Genomic DNA, 25,922 nt, shown 5'->3' on the forward strand with positions numbered 1-25,922 from the left:
CATTATGGTGAGTTTTAAGAATATCAAAAACAGAGAAGAGCATAAATGATGCCCAAGAGAACAACAGATCACCTAAAATGTACAAGAATAATACTGACAGCACAATTCTCAATAGTAATAGCATATAAAGAGACAGCTGGGAGTTTTTATAGATGGAAAAGATATTTGAAACTAGGTATTATACATCAATCCAAATTATTGATTAAATTTGAGAGCACAGTAAAAATACAATGAAGCATGTTAGGTCTTAGAACATTTATCACACAGAGACACACATTTTGGAAAACTTCCTTGGAAGACAGCTCAATTGAGATCGAGAAAACAGAATTATGTACTCAAAGGCACATTTTGAAGGAAGGATTGAATATAGTCTGCACTGCAAATATTCTTTAATCGTATGTTCTGAATTTCCTAAATTTAAGAAGTATTTGTTCAAATATTTATCTTTAAATAAATCCTAGGAGACTTTTTCTTGGATTCTGGAAAATCAGTCCATTTGGATACAAATCTTTTTGTCACTGATGGAAATTTTGATAGCCCTTAACTGTGGAATGCCTAATGTATTGTTACAGCAATTGTGATTTGCCAATACATGGGTGATGTGTGTGTGTTGTGTGTGTTTATTTTTATTTTTGATGGTTTAACTCTTCTATGAGATTTTTAAGTAGACATGATTTTAATAAATTATGATTTGTTGAAATTTATCTGAGGTCATATATAATAAAATGAAATTTGTGTGAACTAAAGAAGTGCATCTCCATTTTTTTTGTTTTAAGAGTAGACTGGTCTTTAAAAATTGTCCAAAGAAGTACATTATATTCATTATTAAATTTGATAATATACAATAAAGTATTTATGGTCATACTGGACCATATCAAATTCTACTATTAATTCATATTCATAATTACCATAAGAGGAAAAAGGGATATTTTTCAAAATAATAAAAAATTAGCGTATTTTTCAGAATATGATATAGTGTTATTCACTGAACTGAGGGAACAAATGTCAAAGTCTAACACAGTTTACAGAATGTTTTAACATAAATTGAAATTTAAATCTGACCAAATTTCACAGTTTTAAGTAAAATGATAGCACTTTATATTCTTGAAAAGTGGTAAGTGACCCAAAACATGGCTTAGAAAAACAAATTTAACACTACACTAGTCTGACATGGTTAAGTTATGGTACAACTTGCCATTGTGTATCATCAAATGGTATATTTTTTTCTTTTGGGCTTGTCATTATATTTTATTTTAGCCATTCTGGTAAGTGTGTAGTGATATCTCAGTGTCATTTTAATTGCATTTCCTTGATGTCTAATTATGTCAAAATATATTACTTTGATGTTTAATGCTCTGAACTTTCTCAGTTCAAGACCATGAAGCCACTTAGGAAAAATACAGTTGCAGAGGCACTCATAGACCAACTCTTATTTCGAAATAAGAAGAAACATTACTACCCATTCCAACAAAAAATAGATTTGTTATGCAGCAGGGATTTTATAAATTACCTGACACAACTTATATAGTAAGATGAAATGGGACAGGCGGCTTCTTGCAGCTATATACAACATCATTTTAATTTCAATTTTCAGTATAATTTTTCCAAGGTATACACAGAATATATATTTAATGTAAATTGTGAACATTTTAAACTCTGTATATGGAAATTAGTCAATTTTAAGTTTATAACAATCAAAATTAACGGAAGTTTATTTTAAATTAGTTAGCTTTCTCTGCATTGCAAGACAGAATAAACAAGAATTGGTAAGAAAAAAGTAATCTCTGTAAAATTACCGGGGGTGCATTATAAAGTGTTCGGTAACCGATCAAACTCACAATTTGGATTGAATGGCAAGTGATTTTTAAAATCTGGAACTCATTGTCAATTTTTTTTTCTTCATTGTGTCTTAATAAATTACTGTGTTCATTTGCATGGAAGTGAAGAAAAATGCATGACATTTCATCTCAACACTAACACCTTTAACTGGCAACTCTGAATGTACTTTACAGCAGTGTAACAAAGTAAAGATCAATGATGTTTCATGAAATATCTGTTATAATTCTCAAGGAGATAGGGAGTTTGTGCAAAAATGCAAATCACTTTGCGACTAAACACATTGTTTATTTCAGCTAATTTTAAGAAAATATGCTGAGAATCTCTCAAAAAAGGAAGCAATGATTTAGGTTTGCCTTCAAAATCCTTATCTAATCCTGAACCAACAGCACATAGTTCAAAGAGCAACTAATTTGAGTAGCTCCAATTTACACATTTCCTAACAATGCTTAATTTAGTGGAATTTCTGTCCAATTATGGTAATTTGATGTAATGAAAGACAAAAGTTCAAAAAGATCATCCTTAATTTATATAGATGCCAAACTCTGCATTTTCTGAATGACGCCCAGGAACGTATTTTCAAAAACAAACAAACAATGCCAGAACCACTATTAGGTCATCTCTAGGCAGAAAGTGACTCAGAGCTTACATTACTCTCTCCCTGAAAGTATACTGTAGGCACTGAAACTACTACCCTGAGTCTGTGCTATCAAATTCCTTAAGTTAGAAAGTTTTAAAACCCGTCTGTGTGGGAGTATTTCATTTACAGATAGAGATTTGGTTGTTTATACATTTTCATACTTGATTTTTAGGGTGTAATAACTATGTTTTAAAATTCATGGTGGTTTTGAATACTGTTGGATAATTGAGCTAAAATGGTATATCCATTCCTCCTAGGAAACAGAAATTATAGAAAGGTAGTGCTTTTCAAATCTGACATCTTTGAGTCATTGCAGTTTCATATAAATGCAATAGGAAAAGTGTCATTCATGTTTATGATATTTTCTATAAATAAATTAGAATGTACTGGGGGCCTGATATAAAGTGGGATGCCTAAACTTCAGTAAGATCTTGTTTTCAATTCAAAATAAATTTTATTTTTTATTTTTTTATAATGTCCCTCAATTTCAGATAAGCACCCCCATAAGGTCCACTCCGTTTTTTTTAAGATTTTATTTATTTTATTTGACAGATAGAGATCACAAGTAGGCAGAGAGGCAGGCAGAGAGAGAGGGAAGAGGAAGCAGGCTCCCTGCTAGGCAGAGAGCCCGATGCGGGGCTCGATCCCAGGACCCTGGGATCATGACCTGAGCCAAAGGCAGAGGCTTTAACCCACTGAGCCACCCAGGTGCCCCCAAAATAAATTTTAAATTGAATTATGCACCTCTAAGTTCAGAGACAATAAACATCAACCAACACAATTAATAAGTTCTATTTCTTGAAATTTCGGGAACATTGATAGTCTCATCTCCTGGAAGAACAACAGCTAAAATTTTTGGTCATGGATTCTTGCTAAAATATCACTTTCCCAAAGAAAATTAATGTTGTGAATTTTTATTGATTGTTATTGATCATGAAGAATATAACAACCACGATATAAAGAGTAGGAAAAACATGATATCTCATCTGTAAGGGCATGTGGAAAGTAGGAAATGCTAATAAAAATAACTACCATTATTTCCTAAGTTAACATAATATAACAGAACAAAAATATTTCAAAACAATGTTTTCTTTTTTTTAAGATTTTGTTTATTTATTTGACAGAGAGAGATCACAAGTAGGCAGAGAGGCAGGCAGAAAGAGAGGAGGAAGCAGGCACCCTGCTGAGCAGAGAGCCCAATGTGGGACTCGATCCCAGGACTCTGAGATTATGACCTGAGCCAAAGGCAGCGGCTTAACCCACTGAGCCACCCAGGCGCCCCCATAACAATATTTTCTAGGCTCATTCTGATAACTCTTTTCTACATTCAAATTTAAAGGTTGAGGCATGTGATATATATTACACAAAAAACATCCCAAGGAATTCGTTAAAAAAAAACTTTAATAAAGAACAAATCCAAAGGAATTTCTTTTCTAATTTAATTAACAAATTATGAATTGACTTACCTATTTCATCACAGTGTATCAGGCACCAATAATATTTTTTAATCGTCACACCTGATGCAATAGTTATCATCTTTCAGACATACTGATCACGAACAAGCAAATAAACAAGAGCACCGTAGCTTAAGATCTACCTGCATAAATATAGGCTACTTCAGACAATCTCTTCACCACAACATAGAAATGAATAGAAATCATACATGCTCTGTATGGACATACAGATGAGATAGAAGGGGATGGATGTTAATATATGCAGAATCTTTATTAATTACATTGTAAACCATAATATGGAAAAACAGAATACAATTTTAGAAATACCCAGGTCACCATCATTGTTTTATTTTTATATGTGTAGATAAGGAGTTTAATAAACAATCCATGACTATTCAACTCTTTATATTTTGAAAATTTTAGTAAAAGTAACAAACCTACCACCTAGAAAATTATACTTATCTGCAACATACAGCTTTGCCAGCATGGTAGAGGAAAAGCAAAACAAAATAAGTAAGAAAAGTTTAACATTTCACAAGAGATTTGCTTTTATTTTTTATTTATTATTTTTTATTTTTCATTAATTATTTACTTCTATTTTCTACTTTATTTTAATGAAAATGTCATGACCATAACATAAGAGCAGAATTAAACCAACATGAGAAATTATTTTTTCATAAGTTAAAATAAACTAGCTTGGTGATTAATTCAAAATTATATTACAAACTTCAGTGTTCTTGCAGTAAGTATCACTGCATAAACAAATGAGTCAGGAGTCATAAACTAATGATGATTCTAAATGTTATTTAGAGAGACATTCTGTTCTTAATATATTTCAAATATTCTACACAAGGCAAAGTGGATCCAAGTAATCTGTAGGCAAAATAAGATTTTAGAGAAGTATATATTTCCAACAGTATTTATAAAATATTACCTTTATGTAAGGCATCATCCTGGACTTTGTGGAAAACACACAAAGGAGTAAGAAGTGGCCCTTCAAGAAACATATACAATATCAAGGTTTAACATGAAGCAGCATGTCTTCTCTAAGTAAAAAAAAAAACATTGTACCAACTGACTTTACTGAAACTTTATATTTATTGCTCTCATTTTAGGTCATAGTGTCCTTCTGCATGCAGGCTGCTATAACGGACATGATATAGACTTAATAGCTTATAAAGAACAGGAATTTATTTCTCACAGTTCTAGAACAGAGAAGTTCAAGATTAAGGAATGGGCAGATCCAGGGAGAGCCCACTTCCTCATAGATGGCTATCTTCTCACTGTAAACGTACATGATGAATGAAGCAAGAGAACTCTCTGGGGTCTCCTTTAAAAGGACTGTAATCCCACTTATGACCTAATCACCTCCCAAAGGCCCCTAAGTTTTAATACTATCACTTCCAGAGTTAGATTCCATAATATGATTTTGGGAGACATAAACATTCACACCATAGTATATATAAACAAAAAAAGACACAAAAACAACAAACAAAAAAATTATTTTAACTACCTATTATTTTCAACTACATAAACTTTTAATTTGTTTCTATATAATATTAAATAACTCATTTGAGTGATTCACTTATATCCAATGCATCTGAGTGCAATTAAATTTGCTTACCCAGCATATCCAGAAGCATATTTCTTCAGACTATCCCATTCCCCACCTTACAGGATTTACCACAATTAGAAGACATGGGATAGAGGATAGATAGATAGATGTATACATAAACACACTTGTACATACACATATGCATATTTTTTCCTGTTAATGATACTCATGCAAATAAAATTTAAGCTCAAGAAACCTGTCTTGTGTGTTACTTAATATCCAGTTTTTAGTCAACATCCAAAAACAAATAATCCAATAAAACCATGGATAGAAGACATGAACAAGTGTTTCCCCAAAGCACACATTCAAATGTTCAGTAGATACATGAAAAGATGTCCATCATCATGTATCATCAGGAAATTGCAAAGCAAAACTAGAAAGAGATACCACCTCACACCTGTCAGAATGGCTAAAATCAACACTACAAGAAACAAAAGGTGTTGGAGAGGATGTGAAAAAGTAACACTTGTGGGGGCTGCCTGGGTGGCTCAGTGGGTTAAGCCTCTGCCTTCAGCTCAGGTCATGATCTCAGGGTCCTGGGATCAAGTCCCACATCGGGCTCTCTGCCAGGCATGGAGCCTGCTCCCTCCTCTCTCTCTCTCTACTTGTGATCTCTCTCTGTCAAATGAATAAAATCTAAAAAAAAAAAGTAACAATTGTGAACTGTTGGTGGTGATGCAAACTGATACAGCCATATTTGAAAACAGTATGAAATTTCCATAAAATTTAAAAATAGAAGTCCTTTGTGATCCAACAATCCTGTTGGTGTGTATTTACCCAATGAATATAAGAAAACTTATTCAAAGGGATTCTAGCACCCCTATGTTTATAGCAGCATTATTTATAAAGCTAAGATATGGAAAGCACCCAAGTATCCATCAATTGATGAATAAATAAAGAATAAGTGGTATGTATATACAATGGAATATTATTCTGCCATAAAAAAGACTGAAATCTTGCCATTTGCAATAACATGGTTGGAACTAGACAGTATAATGCTAAAAGTGAAATAAGTCAGTCAGAGAAAGACAAATACCTTTACTCATATATGGAATAAAAGAAACAAAACAAACAAGCAAAGGGGAAATAATAAGACATAGAAAGAGAAACAAAGCAAGAAACAGACATTTCATTACAGAGAACAAACTGATGGTTACTTGACGGGATCTGAAAGGAGTGATGGATTAAATAAGTGATGGGGGTTAATTAGAGCACTTGTCATGATGAGCACTGAGTGCTATATGTTATATTGTACACATGAAACTAATACAACCATATATGTTAACTAACTGGATTTCAAATGAAAATTTTTTAAAATCCCAGTTTTTAGCTCACATTCTGGCTTACAAAAGGGATTTAGTCAGGAATTTGGAGATTAGTTAATGAACAAAAAAGGGGTGAACAGGCAGTTGTTAGATAAAATTACTATCCTTTCTGGCATTATCTTATACCTTTTATCTAGAAGTATTTTTAGCACTTTAGACTCTTCCTATTTTATTTTGAGTCATTAAACAAAAATTTCCTCAAAGGACCTTAGACTCCATCCAATTTGAGCAACAGTGTGAGAGAGGAAATGGTGTCAGGAGGAAAAAAAAAAAAAAGATGAATCTACTTTTGTTTACTAGTGAATGCATAGTTCTTCCACAGAAGAAGCTCTAAATGGAAAGGGCTCCAGCTTTATATGTGTTCAGTCATATGTTCAGAAGTAGGTAACACTATCAAAAAATATAAAGCATCTGAGATTATTTTCCCTTATTTGAAAGCTGGTGTATGAGTCTGCCGTAGTTTCTTGGGTGTTGATAGAAGACGCAGACTCATGGTTCAGAAATAATATAGTTTATTATTCACAGCAATAGAGGTAGCCAGAATATTAACAGTATTTGTGTGTGTGTGTGTATTTGTGTGTGTGTGTGTGTGTGTGTGTGTGTAGGGGTGGGAGTTATATATCAGTTCTGAGCCTCAGTTCCCACAAGAAGAATCAAAACAGAGGCAGATAATATTTGCAAACACAACAGGTTAAGTTAAAAAAAAAGATACTATTTCTGTCTTCCAAGTCTATTCAATATAACCATCTTCAAAGGATGGCCTAGAACAAATAATAAATGCAGAAATGTAAGCAACCAATTGAAAAGTGTCTCCCAAGAAACACTCTTTGAGAGTCTTCATTTGACAAAAATACTATAGGATATTACATGGATCAGGTGCATTGAATACTGGAAGGTTAAAATTACAAGGGACCAAATATTTTTAAGCAGTTCTGGCATCCAGTAGAGTTCAAATAGGTTTTATAAGATTGAGGAAAGAAGCCATCAAAACCTGGGCCCAGGGGCCCCTAGGTAGCTCAGTGGGTTAAGCCTCTGCCTTCGGCTCAGGCCATGATCTCAGGATCCTGGGATCAAGCTCTGCATCAGGCTCTCTGTTCAGCAGGGAGCCTGCTTCCCCCCCCCCCTGCCTCTTTGCCTACTTGTGGTCTCTGCCTGTCAAATAAATAAATAAAATCTTAAAACAAAACAAAACAAAAATCCTGGGCCCAATTTTCCCAAAAGTATGATTCTGATTCTAGTCTCTATGATGTTATCCCTTGAAGACAATGCCTCTAATTGAGTTGAATTAGTTTACTAAAGAGCATACCCCCATTTGTTGTAGGAGATGAACAATATGCAAGAGGCAAAATGCCACATGGAAGCCACCTGGTCTTCAGTGGAATATAGAATCAGTTCCTTTGGGATGAATTTGTTCCACATTTGACTTCCCACTTAAGGGAAAATAAGAGTGCCTTCTAATAGATTTTAAATAGGAAATGACAACGGAAGCTTATACAAGATTATAAAATGGGAAATTTCATTTAGATAAGCAATCATTTCAAAGTCATCTTCTTAATATTACAGACTCTTCACATAATCATAATTTTATTTTGGTATTATATGGTAATTTCAAATATAGTAAATATAAAGAATTTACCTCTGTAATTATAGCGAGTCTGGTCATAGTTTAATGGCAACAAATCTTCAATTTAGAAGTATGGTCTACCAATTATTAATACATTTGGAAAGGGTGTGTCATCTTCACTCCACTTGTCTCACTAAAACAGTGAGCCAAAAAAAAGTAGGTCCAAGCTGTTTACTATGGTCAAAATGGGTTGCTTTTGCACTTGGTAAAGAAGCAGTCATATTTTGGAAGAAGAAACTGAGGCTATTAATATTTTCAACTTATTTTCAGAAAAGGAAAGAAAGGATAATCTAAGCTAAAGCCAAAATCTTACACAAGGTGGCAGGAGAATAATCTTTTCCCAGATAAAGGGTTTTTCATCTTAGCCATGTTAGGAGGAAGAAGAGATGAGACATTGTGGACTTGACTAACGTTTGTACACTGTTCAAAAAGTTTTCAAAATAATGTGTATTATTTTTCTTCTTTTAGTTGAGACAAAAACAAACAAACAAACAAAAAACACTAATGAGCTTACTCTTAAAAGGAGGTAAACAAGAAACTAGCAAAGATTGAGTGTTAGGTATTGTCCCCCTCCTTTTCTTTTTAATTATGTTATGTTAGTTACCATACAATACATCATTAGTTTTTGACGTAGTGTTCCATGATTCATTGTTTGTGTAAAACACCCAATGCCCCATGCAATATGTGCACTCCTTAGTACCCATCACCAGTCTCACCCATCCCCACATCCTTCTCATCTTTAAAACCCTCAGTTTGTTTCTTGGAGTCCATAGTTTTTCATGTTTCATTTCCCCTTCCAATCCCCCCACTTCATTTTTCCTTTCCTTCTCCTAATGTCCTCCATGCTATTCCTTAGGTTCCACAAATAAGTGAAACCATATGATGATTGACTTTCACTGCTTGACTTATTTCACTTAACATAATCTCCTACATTCCCATCCATGTTGATGCAAAAGTTGGGTATTCATCCTTTCTGATGGCTGAGTGATATTCCATTGTATCCATAGATCACATCTTCTTTATCCGTTTGTCTGTTGAAGGGGATCTTGGCTCTTTCAACAGAATGGCTATAGTGGACATTGCTGCTATGAACACTGGGGTGCATATGGCCCTTCTTTCCAGTAAAATAGAGCTAGCCTATGACCCAGCGATTGCACTACTGAGTATTGACCTCAAAGATACAGATGCAGTGAAAAGAATTAGGTATTGTTAAAGCACAAATGCAGGGGATAGAAGTTATGGTACAGAAGAGGGAAGGGCAACCATATGGCAGAGTAGAATAAAGTAGCTCAGGAAGAAATTAGTCATATCCAGATATTGTAAGGCATGTGGGGTTGGCAGGGAGAGCATGAGAAATCATGAGAGAAGAGAGAGAAAATGGACCAGGCAGGAGAGGTTTATAACATTTTAACATCTAAGGTAAGCATATGCAAAGCAGAATAGGGAAAGAAATAAAAGTTCTTATAAGACTCAATACATAAGGAATAACGTGGAGGACACTGGGAGATGGAGAGAAGTGTGCTGGGGGAAATCGGAGGGAGAGACAAACCATGAGAGACTGTGGACTCTGAGAAACAAACTGAGGGTTTTGAAGAGGAGGGTGGCAGGTGGTTGGGTGAGCCCAGTGGTGGGTATTAAGGAGGGAATTTATTACATGAAGCACTGGGTGTGGTGCATAAACAATGAATTTTGGATCCCTGAAAATAAACTAAAAGAAAAAAAAGACTGACTACAGACATGGACCTCAGTGTAACACAGATATGGAACTCACTGTAATACCAGCCACTTCCCACCGACACACACAGACTATGATAATAATAAATAATAATGCAATTAAGAAAATTTCCTGCCAAATAATTTTTCCTCTTTTTTATTTTTATGATTATTATTTTTATTTTATTTTTAAAGTTTTTATTTAAATTCCAGTTAGTTAAAATAAGGTTAATATTAGTTTCAGGTGTACAATATAGTGATCAACACTGCCATACAATGGCTTAAATAAAAAAATGAAAAAAAAATTTTTAAAGATTTTATTTTTAAATAAAACCTCTACACCCAAGGTGGATTTCAAACGTACAACTCCAAGATCAAGATTTATATATTTTACTGACTGTTCCAGCCAGGCACTCCAACAAATAAAAATTTTATAAAATTGTTGAGTTTGTGGGAGTCTCATTTGCTTAGTCAGTTAAGTGTCTGCCTTTGGTTCAGATCAGGATCTCAAGAGTCCTGGGATCGAGCCCCATATTGCTCATGCTCTCTCTCTCTCTCTCTCTCTGGCTTTTGCTCTTAAATAAATAAATAAAATATTTTTAAAAAAATTGTTGAATTTGTTTAACTAGTTTTAAACTAGTAGACAGAGATGAAGATAAAGTATGATGTCATGGCACGGAATAATACAACTTACACTTTTTAAAAAAAAATGTGCAATGCAAGTTACCTCACTTCTTTTATCACCACACTGGGACTTTCCCTACTGAGTTGTTGTAATGTAAGGACCTATTTTATATTTTTATATTTTAGCAAGAGGCTTTCATTGAGGTTAACCCTTAAACTGTCGTTGCTCCCTTTCCCCCAGGGGATTCACTTAAAAACAAGTCCTGGAAATCAGCTCCAGGTAACAAAGCCCATATACAAGGGTGGGTCAGGCCAGGTGGAGACATCAATGAGCGGAGGGGGGGGGGCGGTGTTTGCATATTGTCTCCCTAGATACTAATGAGTATGCCCCACTCCTCTGCTCTTTGGGAACCTTTTTGGCACTAATCCTAATCAAGGTGTAATAGGCTGGGTCAAATGTCTATACTAGGGTAAATTGAACCTCAATTGGTCACCTAGCCTCACTGTGGAGTTTCCTGTGTGTGTTAAAATCTCATTGGTCACCTGTGCGTGGCCAGGCCTGACTGCATGGCCTTTGCCCTTAAAAGCTAGACTGTGAAACAGCAAAGGGTTGCCTTCTCTCATAAGAGGTGTGGCCCCAAATGTTCGGTTAGATTCTTGATGCTTCGCATGAAATAAAGCTTTGCTTGACCTTTGCTTTACATCAGTCTCGCTCCTTTAATCATAGACCCATTATTGGGGCATAACAGTATTAATCTTAAAGTTATAAGTCCACAATGCATCCATCATCCATTCTACCCCTTAACATTCCCCTTTGGACAGACCCATGATCTAGAACAAGCCTTATTTTATAGTGCCTTGTAGGTGATTTTGGCTGCTGCCTAAATTGCCTACTTTCCTCTCACCATTACCACGGAAATTGGGTCCACTGAAACAAAGGGGTAGTGTAAGAAATTAAGACTTCCATAAATCTCTTTAAATAATAAAGTATAAGATAGTGATACCTTTTTTTCTGCCACATAACCAATTCTTGCAAGAATAAGGTCATATAAAAGAATTTACAACACATGCTAGCATTATCCTACTGGACCCAGATCATTTGTATGTTTCTCTGTCTCTGAGAAATATAGTTATTTACATGACTGAAACCTGAAAATTGTTTGATATGACCACTAATATCACCTTCTTTTTTTAAAGCCTGTTTAAGGCTTCTGTAATACATAGGTTTTTTAAAAACTTATTAAGCATATTGTATATATCAAACACTTTAAAAATCTCTGCTTTAAAAAAAAAAAACTCTACCTCAATGGAACTTTGAGTCTGAAAAAGATACAGGCAATATACAAGGCAACAGATAGAATAATTACATATTTGATTATATACTCTGAGGATGTCACATTAAATTGATATGAAAACGATCAGAAGGATCTGGATTTCTTGTCAAAATTTTTTGCCTTACAAAGAAATTGATATTTAGGGAAAGTTGTTACTGAAAGAGGTCCTGTGTCAACCAAAAATGTTAAATCATGATCTCGCTAAATTTTCCAGTTGTGATCATTGCTTTGTTTAGCTGTCTTCTATTAAGACTGAATTTAGTAATTCAGTCTCAGATTTCAGTAAGTCTTTTTTTAAAAGATTTTATTTATTTATTAGAGAGAGAGAGGGAGGGGCAGAGGGAGAGGAAGAACCAGACTCCTTGCTGAGCAGGCAGCTGATGCAGGACTGGATCCTAGTACCCTGGCATCATGACCTAAGCTGAAGGAAGACACTTAACCAACTGAGCCACCCAGGCACTCTAGACTGTAAACTTCTTAAAGGTAAAAAAGTTTATTCTTCTAGTAGTTCCACAGACATTTCTAACATCCATAAGAAAGCATGTACTGATGTAAAATGCCAGCAAATCAAATTATTTAAAAAAGAAAGAAAGAAAGAAAAGATATATCTGGATAAAGAGAAAAACAGAAAATCTAATAATACATTGAATTATTAGAGCAAAGAGTGGAGGAAGAGAAAATAAATATGAAATAGAGATTTCCACTAAAAGAAAAAAATTGAATAAGGCAGGAGATTTAGAAAATTATTATGACAGACTTGAGAAAAAAATAAAATAGGAATTTTTAGAAAATAGCAATAAATGAAAAGGTAAATTGTTCCTACCTTTATAATATTAGCTGTTTGTTGTTGTTGTTGTTGCTAATTTACCTATTTAAGCTAATAAACAAAGAAAGGTTTCATTTAGGAATTAGGTTTCTATGTATATATATATATATTTTTTTTTTCCATTTAGGGATAAGGTATATATATATATATATTTTAATTTTAATTGTTAGAAAATGTGTCACAGAAAGTGTTTAAACTTTAAGATACAGATGCAACATGTAATGAACTGCATTGTTTGAACGTCTAATTTGTAAATGCTGTTAGAGGAAACTTGGTGGAAATGTTCCTATGTGCTTGTGTTTCTGGAACTATGTATATTTATTAATAAGGAATAGTTTAAAATTATGAAATGACCAGGAGTGGACAATTTTCCTAATCCTATCAGCTCTTTGCAGCTCTTTTATTAGCCCCCTTCAGGAATATCTGCTTTTTTATCTCATTAAATTTTATATTAATGTGCTTTTGACTTTTGGCCTTTCTCTTCCTTCTGTTCTTTTTTTTCCCCTAAATTACATGTTTCTGTTTAACAGCTACTATCAATTCTTTGATATGAATTCTCAACATCAATTTACTAACTCCAGAGATGAAGGAGCATCAATATTTAGAAGCGAAGAATACAAAGCCTTGGGCATCTGGATGGCTCAGTCACTTAAGCATCTGCCTTCGACTCAGGTGGTGATCCCAGGGTCGTGGGATGGAACCCCAGGTTGAACTTTCTGCTCAGCTGGGAGCCTACTTCTCCCTCTCCTTTTGCCTGCAGCTCCCTTTGTTTGCGTTCTCCCCCTCTTTGTCAACGAAATAAAATATAATAAAATAATGTAAATAATACATTTATTTATTTATTAAAATGCAATTATTACACAATACATAATGTATTGCATAATTATAATAATGGTTAAATAATTTATTAAATATTTATATTAAATATATCAATTTAATTAAATAAATATTTTTAGAATTTAAAATATTTCAAATTTAGATTATTAAATATTAAATCATTAATTTAATAAATAAATATCTAAACATAATTAAATAAAATAATTTATTTATTAAAATGAATAAAATAATGTTGTCATTATCTCAGCATGTATTTTTAAATAGTCTAAAAAAAAATCTAATAAAGTCTAAATACATTGAGTTCAGATATTTATACAAGTTAACCCAGACACTCAACCCACAGTTTCAAAACTTTTGTTTTTATCTACTACTCAAAATACGATTTTAATGTATTTATTTGTAACTTTGACATAGCAAGGAAACTTGGAGGAAAAGGAGACATTTGCTTTTAATATTTGAAAATTATTTTGTTGATTTAAAAAAATAAAAACCTTAACACGTGAGCATTTCTTCTTAAATAACACTGTGAAGTTTCTGAGTCGCATTCTATTAAAAGTGCTGATAAAATGGCCTCAGTTACTCATTTAAATTATCAGCTGAATGGGTAACAAATGAAGTAGAGAGCTTTTTAATTATTTATGAATGTATTGCTTGTGGATGGAGTGCCACATAGAGTTACCTCTCTTTTTGGCTTTGTTTTGTGAGCAGCAGTGGAATCTATGAATGAGATTAAACATAAGGACATTCACAGAAATTCTTAATGAACTTCTGGGGAAGGGCAATAAGTGCAAGGAAAAACTGCAGCAAGACTAATTACAAATTTCAAGTGGTCATCGCTTAATTATAGAAGCTTTTAAGTTCAAGTAATATATCATTTTTATGAGCCTATCATATTGTATTAATTACCACAAACTGCACTCTTGAACACTTATCTTTTCACATATTTCTTATTCTTAGTACTTAAAATTACCCTTATGATTGATAAGTAAATGGATTTTACTGACAATGCATTTATTTACATAAATAAATAATGCTGTTTATATATATAAAAACAATTGAATATGTGTATGTGTTCAATGAATTTTTTTTCAAATTAACATCTTAATTCTACCACATTAGTTACAAATAGATATAGACTTCATAGATTCATCAAATATTTTATTCTCAAATTTATATGTCCTTTGTGAAGTAAATGAAACTGTATATATTAAATATAATCCTATCACATGTAACAGTTACTAGTGCATCCCAGGACATACATAGGTCAGGTCCTCCTCAAGGCATCACGGATAACTGGATTTCACTTTCTATCCTAGGAGTCTTCTGTATATTTCTGTGGCTTTTATACTACAATCAGGAGGAAGAATTCTTTTGCTAAAAGCTTCCAAATGACTATGCGAGTAGATTATTTGTAGACTAGTGATATAATATTATTGTTTAATATGTGAAGCATGATAAAATAAAATGCTATTGCCATATTTAATTTGTTCAGTAAAGCATTCATTTAGTTATCAAGCATTCATTTTCTTTTTTTAAAGATTTTATTTATTTATTTGACAGACAGAGATCACAAGTAGACAGAGAGGCAGGCAGAGAGAAAGGAAGGGAAGCAGGGTCCCTGCTGAGCAGAGAGCCTGATGTGGGGCTCTATCCCAGGACTCTGGGATCATGACCTGAGCAGAAGGCAGAGGCTTTAACACACTGAGCCACCCAAGAGCCCCAAGCATTCATTTTCTTTATACAGAAGAGATAGAACAATATTATACAGTAGAAAAGACAGTAAATAATCTAGAAACCTTGATCATTTTGTTTTGGCAATTTTAGAACATAAAATTAGCTAAAGCTCAAGTGCAAGTTATATTTGTATCATAGGAGGAAAAGTTAATTATAAGTTTGTTTATTACCATAGTTTAACACTTCAACGAAATGATAACGAGTCCAAAATCAATGAATATATGAAGTATACAATAAAAACAATAATCTTGAGTGTATGTGACTCACTGTAGGTATTGATAGGCTAGAAATCAAAGGGAAAGTATCTATAGGGTTTGTTCAGTTCCATGCTCATCAGATTAATAGGCTTTCTCATATTGCTTCCTTCACCACATTAATTTGTCTAATGAAGTTTTCAAGAGTTAAAGACAGTGATAGGTTCATGGCTGGAGAGAAGGTACAGAATCTAAGATAGTTCAGCAGTGCTTATTATTTAAGAGAAAGACAGCATGGGAGGTGAGGGGTATATCATGCATCCTGTTTTCACTCCCTTTGTGGAGCACCTACCCTGGAGGTCATGTAATAATAACCAATGACCAAAAAACAATAAAAAAACCCAAACATCCATGTGGAAGTGCCATCCCTGCCTGGAGATGAGTAGACTGCTCAAACAGATCCTGGGCAGGCATCTCAGCCCAGGCCTGTGTTGGGGAAGCTGGTTCCTGGCTTTGGGCGCAATCTGGAAGCCAGCAAACTGACGGGAGAGTGCAGCCAGGGTTAACAGGACTGATGATCTTTTTGCAGCCAGGCCTCGGGTGGACACCCGCTCAAGGAGCCAGGCTAGGAGGCTGCCCAGCGCCAGCGCTGGTCAAGCTTGTAGCCCCCGGGGCTTCCCCCGCGCCCCAGCCAGGGCGGGGCCTCAGGAGGGAGGGGGCGGGGGCAGGGCAGAGAAGGGGCTTTGCTAATTGCCAAAGCGAAAAGGGAGCTCACGGAGGACTCAGGAGGGAGGGGGGCGGGGGCGGGTGGAGGGCGGCGGGGAGAAGGCGCTTTGCTAATTGCCTAAGCTGGAAGTGAGCTCACAGAGGATGTGGCTGAGAGTCTGGGAGGAGGTGGAGGGGCTGGCGGAGGAGGGGCGGGCAGCGCCGCGGTGCTGTGCTGCGGCTCAGTCGGGACTGCAGGACCCACCGGACTCGCCGCCCGTACGCTCCCATGTGAGGCTCCGCTGTCCCGCTCCTGCTGCCTGCTGCCCCTCCCCGCCCCAAGGCTTCTCCGGACCACCCTCTGCACAGGGGTAAAGTGACACCGCGCCGTGCCCTCACCTGGAGCAGAAAGCGCGGACCCGACCTGGGGGCGAAGAGGGGGGTTGTGGAGGCCCAGCCTCCCGCGAACCCCAGGGCACCGGGACCACCCCGGACGCTGCGCCAAACCCGGGTCCTCATGGGGTCGGGCTGGGGACAGCGCCTTGCGAGGTGCCCCCCGCCAGCAGGCACGCTAGCCCCCATCTTTCCGCAGCCCCATGCGCCCGTGCTGAGGACCCCCTTCCCTCCCCCGCCGTGGCCCCGCTGCTTTTGTTCTGGACTTGGGATCCCAGGTGGAAACTAGTCCCTCAGACCTCCCTGGCAGCAAGGAGGGCAGGGAGGGATTCTTGGTTTCCTGCCCTGGGTCCTCCTCTCTCCCCATTCACAAGCCTTCTGGCTTTCCTTTACTCTCCTCATTGTCAGTTTTCTGAAATGGTTTTCTTCTGCATGTTGACCCAAAGAGCTATTTCATGAATGAATATACACGAAACTGAGTTGGGGCCCACCTGTGAGAGCCCACCTGTAGAGGCCTTTCATTAGAATGGTCTCTGGTTCTAGCCTCAGTTCAGAATACTGCATGTACCTGAGGACCAAGTCCAGATGTTTCTTTCATCTCTGACTTGAATTTGAAATCCTCCTCAGACTTCAGCTTCCAGGATTTCTCCAGTCCTTGCTCTCCCACTGTCTTGCTGGGGATCCGCCATGAGTGTTGAACACAGGAATGAATGAATGATATATACCCCAGACTGCTGGGGCTTTGTCTTCTTTTGCTGAGGTTGGAAAGGCTTGGGAGAGACCCCCTGTATGCAGATAGAGAGCTGCATGCAATTGCTTAGATAAACGTGTTCCCCACTTAATTGCTTGGGCATTGAACATTTCGCCCTTAACCTGTGGCTTGAGCAGTTAGGAGGAGACAATCTGGAGGTGAATCAGAAGATGGCTGAATCCACATGGTGGTGGTCTGGGTTTGGGAGATTTTCCTGTAGATTCAAAGGAAAGATATAAATTCTTCCAGTGGGGAGTGGTAAACTTTTTATCGATGGGAGATGGAAAATAAATGGTCTGGTTAAACTTTCCCGCCCCCTCAAAACCCATTATTTGAAAACACAAAAAGCAAAGTGAAGGGAGAAATCCTCCCACTCCCATTCCCACTCACCTCCATAGCCACCTCCTCTTCCAAGAACCTAACAGACAAGGTGCCAAGAAGTGTTAGGTACCAGCAGTGGTCTCAGATCTCATTCAAGAATCATGGTGAAAGGCTTTCAAATAGATTGTGGGGGAACAGGGGTCCAATTAGGGGGGACAAGTTTAAGGTTTGCCTGGTCCCCTAAAAATTAATGGCACTAGAGAAGATGACCTTTGGGAACTATAGCTTAATGGATACAATGTGTTAAAAGCTTCAGTGAGTCATGGTGGAAAGAGGCTATGAGGGCAGCAAACACAGTCCTAGATGATGTTATTAATAGCATTATAGGCTCTAGATTTCCTATGGTGGTGTTCTTGGCAAGACCAGCCTGGCCAAAGTGGATACTCTCAACCTGGAACAGAGGGTCTTGGAGATGCCAGCACGTGAGGTATGATGAGAGGGTAAAATGATAGGAGGTGTCCTTTGGAAGGACTGACTCCTTGACTTTAAAAGGGAGAACCCAAATCTGTAGGTGAAATCTTTCTGGCTACAAAGAGGGCCAAGGCCTCCTAAGGCCAAGGTCTCCTCGTCACTTTCAAAGATGTCGAAGAATATATTCAGACATTTCAAAGATGTCCTCATATCATTGGTTCCCACTCTGGAATTCTATCAATAAGGTGAGAGTTCCTCTAGTTGAAAAAGAGATCTAAAAAGACTTCCCTTTCTCATGTAATTTCTGTAACCTCCAGGACACACCCCTTCCAGCTCTGTAATGAAGCCACAGCTGGTGCCAATTTGTGGAACTCTTTAAAGTTTATTCTACCTTATATACCCCCGGACCAAGTTCCCATGCTCCCTCACCTGATTTCCTGCACTCACCTCCCACCTGGTGTGTTCACACCTGCAAGTGCCTTTTACCAACCCCTTTGCCAAAAGGCAGCCAGAGTGACCTTTCAAAGACCTATCAGTTCCTGGCATTTGTCTCCATAGAAATCTGCACTGATCTTCTAACAAATTCTCAGTCCTCCAAAGGCACCCATAATCCTCCCATCAGTCTATTCATACCCCTCCAACTGACTGATGCCTGTTCTGCCCCATCTCTCTGCCCTTCAACCACACTGCCTCCTTCTTCCTGTGGAGACCTCTCATGGCACCTGCCTCCAAGCACAGGTGATTCCCATTGATGGGAAGACCCTCTTCTCTCCCCCATCTCCCCACTCCAGTTACTCCCACTTATTCGTGAGCTTCCAAGCCCCATGGTACACACTCTCCATGCAGCCTGCTCTCTCTTTTCTAGCACTGGCCTCCGTTTCTAGCTGTGGTTGTGTCATGGATGTCCTTCCCCAGCCAGCCTCCAAGCTCTCCTTCCCTTTAGCTCCAACACCTGACACAGTGCCTGGCACGTAGTAAGCCCTGGCTAGCTTCTAAGAGCCTCACTGAGGGACTGAAAGCATTTTAAAAATGTCACTACGTAGGCTCCAAACTGTAGGCAGAAAAAGCTTTGCCTGGATTGACATTTTAGAGACGTATTGGTCAAGTTGGATGTGTTCACTGACTTTGCCTTGTAAAATTAAAAAAAAAAAAAAGGACCTCTGTATCGCTTCGCATCTACCGAAGGCGCATGTATACTACTAGACCACGTTATGAGCTTAATGGAAGGAGACAAGATGTTTTCGCTAAGAAAATGTATAAGACTGTTGAGGTCAAGTGGGAGGAAACAGTCCGTTTGTTGGAGCATTGCTATCTTACTCTATCACAGCCACTCATAAAAATCTGACACGGGGTGAGTCAGAATTGTCTGTCGGAGACGAGTTAGATCTGGCTTATGTTCCTACAGACATGAAAGCCAGAAACGAAGAAGGAGGCTTTGAAAGCGTGGGTTGAGGAGGCCGTGTGGTTCACTGCGATGAGCTAAGTGCCCAGGGCCACCAGCAGACATGCTGGCCTGTGTCCCTCCTTTGTTCTGGGGTCCCTCTTGCACCATGTGGTGAGGCTGGTGGCTGGGAGCAGCTCAGGACAGGACCTGGTGGCATCTTACCTCTCCCACCCTCCTGTGGGCTCCAGTGGGTCCCAAGGGACAGCCTGCCTTCCTTGAAAAGCCCAGTAGCACTGGGAGCAGAAACTGGGGCCAAAGAGTGAGCACCCTGTTTGACAAGCTGGACCAGCCACCTCTTCTTCAGATGCAGGGGGAGCCCTGGCATGCTGACTCCTCCCTTCTCCCTTTCCCCTTTCCTCTCTTCCTCCCTCTTTCCTTCCCCTCTCTCCTTCCCTGGTGGTGCCCTTTCCCAATGCCCACTTCATCCCTTTTCCTTTCTACATGCCTGTCTTCTAGAGTTTCTTCTCTTTCCTCCCCATTACTTCCCTTCATCTGAATCTCCTCTTTGGTTCCTTTGTCCCTGCTCTCTGCTCCTCCTCCCCTTCCCTGGCTCCTGTTCAGCTCCATCGCTAATGCAGGCAGAGCTGGATTAACATGCTCACTTGCTAGCTCAGCCACCCTCCAGAGAAGTCACTCTTCGGTGGCCACCTTCCTGACCCCCTGGTCGCTTCTCCACTTGTTCAGATATTGCTCTGAAGTCTGAGGAGGACAGAGCGGGGCTGCCACAGAAGCAGGCCAGAGGAGAAACCAAACCATGTGTCCACACTGTCCCCCAGCACTGCTGCTCTGAGAGCTTTCTGAGTCCTCAACAGGGTTAGGATTTAGGGGCTTCTTCAGAACCGGGAGTGAAAACAACCATAGGTCAAAAGAAAAGCTACGGCCCCCACACAAAAATAATAATCACAAATGAAAACTATGTTAACTCTGAGTCCCAAAGTCGAAAAATTGCCTTGAATCTGTCACTAGAAATCACCCAAGGCCTCACTCTCTGGGTTCTGGGTGCCCTGGGAATGGCAGGAGGCTCTGACAGGCGCCTGGGAGTGCGGAACTATGGGGGCTAGCCTGCCGGCTGGCGGGGGGGAAAAGGGGGTACCTCCTGTGGCGCCGTCCTGGCCCGACCCCCTGCGGACAGGGTGTGGTGCGGCGTCCGGGGTGGTCCTGGTGCCCTGGGGTTGGCGGGAGGCTGGGCCCCGACCACCCCACACCCCGCTCCTGTCCTGCGTTTTCTGCTTCAGGTGAGGGCGCGTCGCAGTGTCACTTTACCTGTGAGCAGAGGGTCCTCCAGAGAAGCCATGGGGCGGGGAGGGGCAGCAGGCGGCCTGAAGGCCTGAACGGGAACGGGACACCGCTGCGTCAGGGGCTAGGCTGCAGCGTCGGAGCACAGGGGCAGCGAGTATGGTGTGTCCTGCAGTCCCGAATGGGCTGCAGCACAGCACCCTGGCGCTGTGCGCCCCTCCTTCCCGCCTGGGCAATTAGCAAAACCCCTGCTCAAGGCCGCCCCCGACCCGCCCCCCCCCTTCCCTCCTGAGTCCTCTGAGAGCTCACTTCCAGCTTCAGAAATTAGCAAAGACCAGTCTCTGCTCCGGCCCCGCCCCCTAACTTCTGAAACCTGAGCCATGGCTGGGGTGCGGGGCTAAGCCCTGGCATTCTACTGCATTGCCAGCGCCAGCGCTGGGCAGCCTCCTAGCCGGGCTCCCTGAGCGGGTGTCCACGTGCAGCCTGGCTGCGAATAGATCATCAGTCTTAAACGCTGGCTGCACTCTTGGGTCAGTTTGCTGGCTTCCAGATTGAGCCCAAAGCCAGGAACCAGCTTCCCCAGCACAGGCCTGGGCTGAGATGCCTGCCTGGGATCTGTCTGAGCAGTCTCCTCCACTCCAGGCAGGGATGGCACTTCAACCTGGATGTTTGGGTTTTTTGTTTGTTTTTTTTGGTCATTGGTTATTACATGACCTCCAGGGTAGGTGCTCCACAAAGGGAGTGAAAACAGGACGCCATATATAAGCATACAGCCATTCTAGAAAAATAGCTTGGGGTTCTCTCGGAAACGCGGCATTGGTCCTTGCACTATGGTTTAATAGAAAAGGGATTATGCACCAAGTTACTTAAATGAGCATAGGTTGAAATCGTTTACTGAGAGTAAATATTTTAAATAGTTATATTTTAACTAAATCTATCATCAATCATAAATCTATTACACGAAGGTTACAGGCAATTTAAAAGCAAGAGCACTCTCTTCAGGGTTTTAAATAATCCCTGTCTGTCTTGGCACATGAGAATGCAAAGATAGGAAATGGTTTGTAAAAGATCATATAATAGCTTTTACTAATTCTATTTATTTGACAGACAGAGATCACAAGTAGGCAGAGAGGCAGGCAGAGAGAAAGATGGGGAAGCAGGCTCCTCGTCAAGCAGAGAGTCTGATGAAGGGCTTGATCCCAGGACCCTGAGATCATGACCTGAGCCCAAGGCAGAGGCTTAACACACGGAGCCACCCAGGCGCCCCCAGATGAAATACATTTCTGACTTAGAAACTTCAGATAGAATTATTTTGTCCATGATGACAACTGAAAAAAATGTGTCATCCCTAAACCTAACCTTAAACCCTACCAACGCTGAAACCTAAGCTGACCTTAAAGCCCAAACTAGAACCCTGAATCCCAAACCTGGAATGGAACCCAAAGCCTGTACCTGAGCCCTGGATCCAAGCCCTGAACCACGAACCCAAACCCTAAACCAGACCTCCAAGTCATGAAACCTGAACCCAAATCTCAGCATGAAGTCAAACCCCAAATTTGACCTTGAACTTTATCCCATAAGCCCTGAGTCTTAAAGCCTAAATCATAAACTTAAAGCCCTAAACTATAACTCTGTTCCCTTGTCCTTCACTCTAAACCCTCACCCTAACACTAAACCCAAAGCCTGATCTAGAACTCTGACTAAAACCTGAACCTGTACCCAAATTCAAATGCTTCACCACACTTTGCTTAGGCACTTGCCATTGATGGATATTTGCAGTTTCTACCTTTTGATTCTTGTGAACATTGTTTGGGTTGGGGGCTAGGGTTAGGGTCTTGGATTAGGGTAGGGTCCAGGCTTGAGACCAAGTTGAGGTCAGAGTGTGGGTCTGCATCAGGGCCATGTTCAGTGACACTGTTTGGGTCAAGGACTGTTGTAATTCCACATTGTTTCCAATTCATTGTTCCTTAGCTATTTGGGGGGAAGTTGGGGGGTATTGGGCTCCATGCAGCTTGAATTTCCGGAATGAAATGGCATCAGCTGGACCCCAGGAGGGAGCAGGACCTTCCACTGAAGGGTGAGCTCCCACAGTCCTGCACTGCCTTGCACCGCCTGCAGAGGGCGCCAGACCCCAGCTCTGCCCTGAGCCAAGGCTGCACAGCCACAGCTGGGACCAGAGCCCCGCCTCTTCAGGACCCACTGTGGAGACTTCTGGAGAATGTGGGGCGCCTCCCACCCTGACAGGACAAGCTGAGGAGGGTGTGGCTCTGCATCCACACTGACCGGACCCGTTGTGGAGGACGCGCCCACACTGGCAGCAGTCCAACCTCCTAAGGACCAGATGCTGGAGGAGCTGAGGAGAAGCCGCCTGAGTGCACTGTCAAGGGTTTCGTGGTCTCAGGACCCCACAGAGGAAGGGCGCCCTGTGTAGACACTGGGGCTTCCGTCGTTTTGTGTGAGGAGACGTGGCCTCCTGCTGTGCTGTGCACGGGGCTGTGGGGTCCCCCCTTTCTGGGCTCGGGTGCTCCTCGGTCCTCGTCTGTGTTTGTGTGCTCGCGGATTCGGTTCCTTGGGCTCCTCAGATGGTCTGCAGTCAGGGAGCATCAGCCTTCTTCGGTGTTTGTGCTCTCCCCACCTCAGCCCTGCGGGGTCCTTCCCGTGTCCACACCCACTCCAGGCTTGCGCCGAGTCCAGAAATTCGGGAGCCAGAGTGAGGACTCTGTAGACGGTTTTGGGGAGAGTAGGTATTTTCCCAGTGTGGGTTCTACCCTGAGCACAGTGCCTCCCCATCTCCGTGTGTACCCCTCCCTGTCTGTCGTCATTGTTGCAGGGCTGTCAGAGGACAGGTCTGTCACCTTCTTGGTTCAGGGGCCTCCCGGGTATCTTGCTGTCTTGGATGCAGGTGTAAATGAGATCGTTCTCCGCAGTCTCTTTTTGATGGTTCCTTCCGAGCACCTAGGAGTGCCACTAATTTGTGCATATTGATTTTGTTCCTTGCAAGATCTTGAATTTATTTGTTCGATTGGCCTTAAACTCAATCTGCCAGTTATTTGACCAGCAGCATGGATTTAATTGGGAAGAGCAGAGAATGGCAGTCTGGGCTGAGCAAGCTAAGGTCCCATCACAGGCAAGTGCGAGAAACAAAGGAGAGGAACATTATTTCATGGAGGAGGAAGAAGTTGGGAAGGGTGCTTGAAGGAAAGTCCCTTGGAGAAAGGCAGGGTGATGGAGAATTCTCACCAGCTGAGCTGCAAAGCTCCTACAAAAAGTCAGGAGATGAACCTCCAGCTTCCCGTGTGGGGCCTGGAATTGGTGAGTCTCTCCTGTGGGGGATTGCAATGTGGAGTCTGTAATGGGCACTGAGCAGCAGGCGCCCCCTTCCAGCCTCCCCTTCTGGCATCCCCAGTCCACTTTACTGGGGCTTCCCTTCCTGCTTTTGCACAGTTCTAACCAGCTTGTGGTGGAACGTTGTGGAAAAACTGAAATTCCAAATCCACTGCTTCTACTGCACCTGTGATACAGGGGCCCATGATTTAATTCTCCCACGAGTCTCTTGCTAACATGTGTCCTCTCCATGTTGGGTGACCTGGATCTGGGAGGGCTTGGACTCCATCCCAAAGTCTGATGTTCTCTCTGCTTCCGTGTCGTCGTGCTAACATGGTTGTTTGGAAGATTCATTTCCTCTGTGGTGATTTCAAAGTGCAGTCAGCTTGTTATAGCAGCACAAATACGTGCTGTCTCCACACTCAGATTCCCCAGCCGTCATTTCTTTACCACGTTTGCCACTTCACACGGGATGCTTCAGTGTGTTTGATCCCACACCAGGACAATGTCCTGCAGAACCACCACATAACCTGAAATGAGGAGATCATTACAGAACCCATCCAAGGGTTAGTGTTAGGAACCAGGGACATGGCAGGACTGACCTGAAGACCCCATGGAGAGCTGTCAGGGTGGCTGAGTTGACAGTGGAGGTGAGGGTGAGTGTCTGGCTCTGGCTTTGTGTCCAGGAGTCAGCTCTGTGTGGGTGTGTCCTCAGCTAGGCATGCAGATTTCTGCTCCTCTGAATCCTTTCCGGAGTTCCAAATGGCACAGTTTCCTTCTGGGCAGCAGGCTGAGTCCTCTGGGATTGCCCATGTGTCCCCAAATTGTAGGGCACCTACTGCAAGGCTTTTGGGGTCACAATCCTGAGAACCGAACCAAACCAAAGGTTATGGTTAGGGCCCACCACATGGCAGGCCCGATCTGCCAGCACAGCCAACAGATTTTGCCCAGGGACTTGCAAAATGCAGAGAGGCAGATTTCTTTTCTCTCTTTCTCTCTCTCTCTAGCCTCATACTAACCAGGAGTTTTTAGAACTTTCTTCAGTGACTTCTAGGTGTAGCTTGGCCACTTTTTCACAGAAAGGCCACTTGAGCATGATGAAACACACGTATAAGCAATTACATTAAAAAAAAAAAACAATAAGCCAATGCACACAGACCTTTGACAGCAGCACAGGACACTCAAGGGACCAGAGTCCCTACCTTGGGCAATAGTGGTAGAGGCCGGGTTCTGCCATGCAGGTCCCTAGACCTTTGGCAGTTTCCACGATTGCAAATCCAGACATGCAGAATCCTGAGGGACAACCTACTAACTGCAAAAGAGCAAAAATTCATCAGGATTCAGAGAGTGGAAATCCATTTGTACTGGAAAAGAAAGAAGTAGGCTTGCTGTGAATCCAGCAGGGAGGACAGGCATAGATAAAGGCTGGTGTATGGGTCACGGAAACTATTGTTTCTCAAGGGTCCTGCTGTCTCTGTAAAATGCTATGAGGACTGTCTCTTGGGGACCTCCTGCTTTCCT

Source organism: Mustela nivalis (assembly GCF_964662115.1).
Source record: "Mustela nivalis genome assembly, contig: HAP1_SCAFFOLD_363, whole genome shotgun sequence".
Lineage (NCBI taxonomy): Eukaryota > Metazoa > Chordata > Mammalia > Carnivora > Mustelidae > Mustela > Mustela nivalis.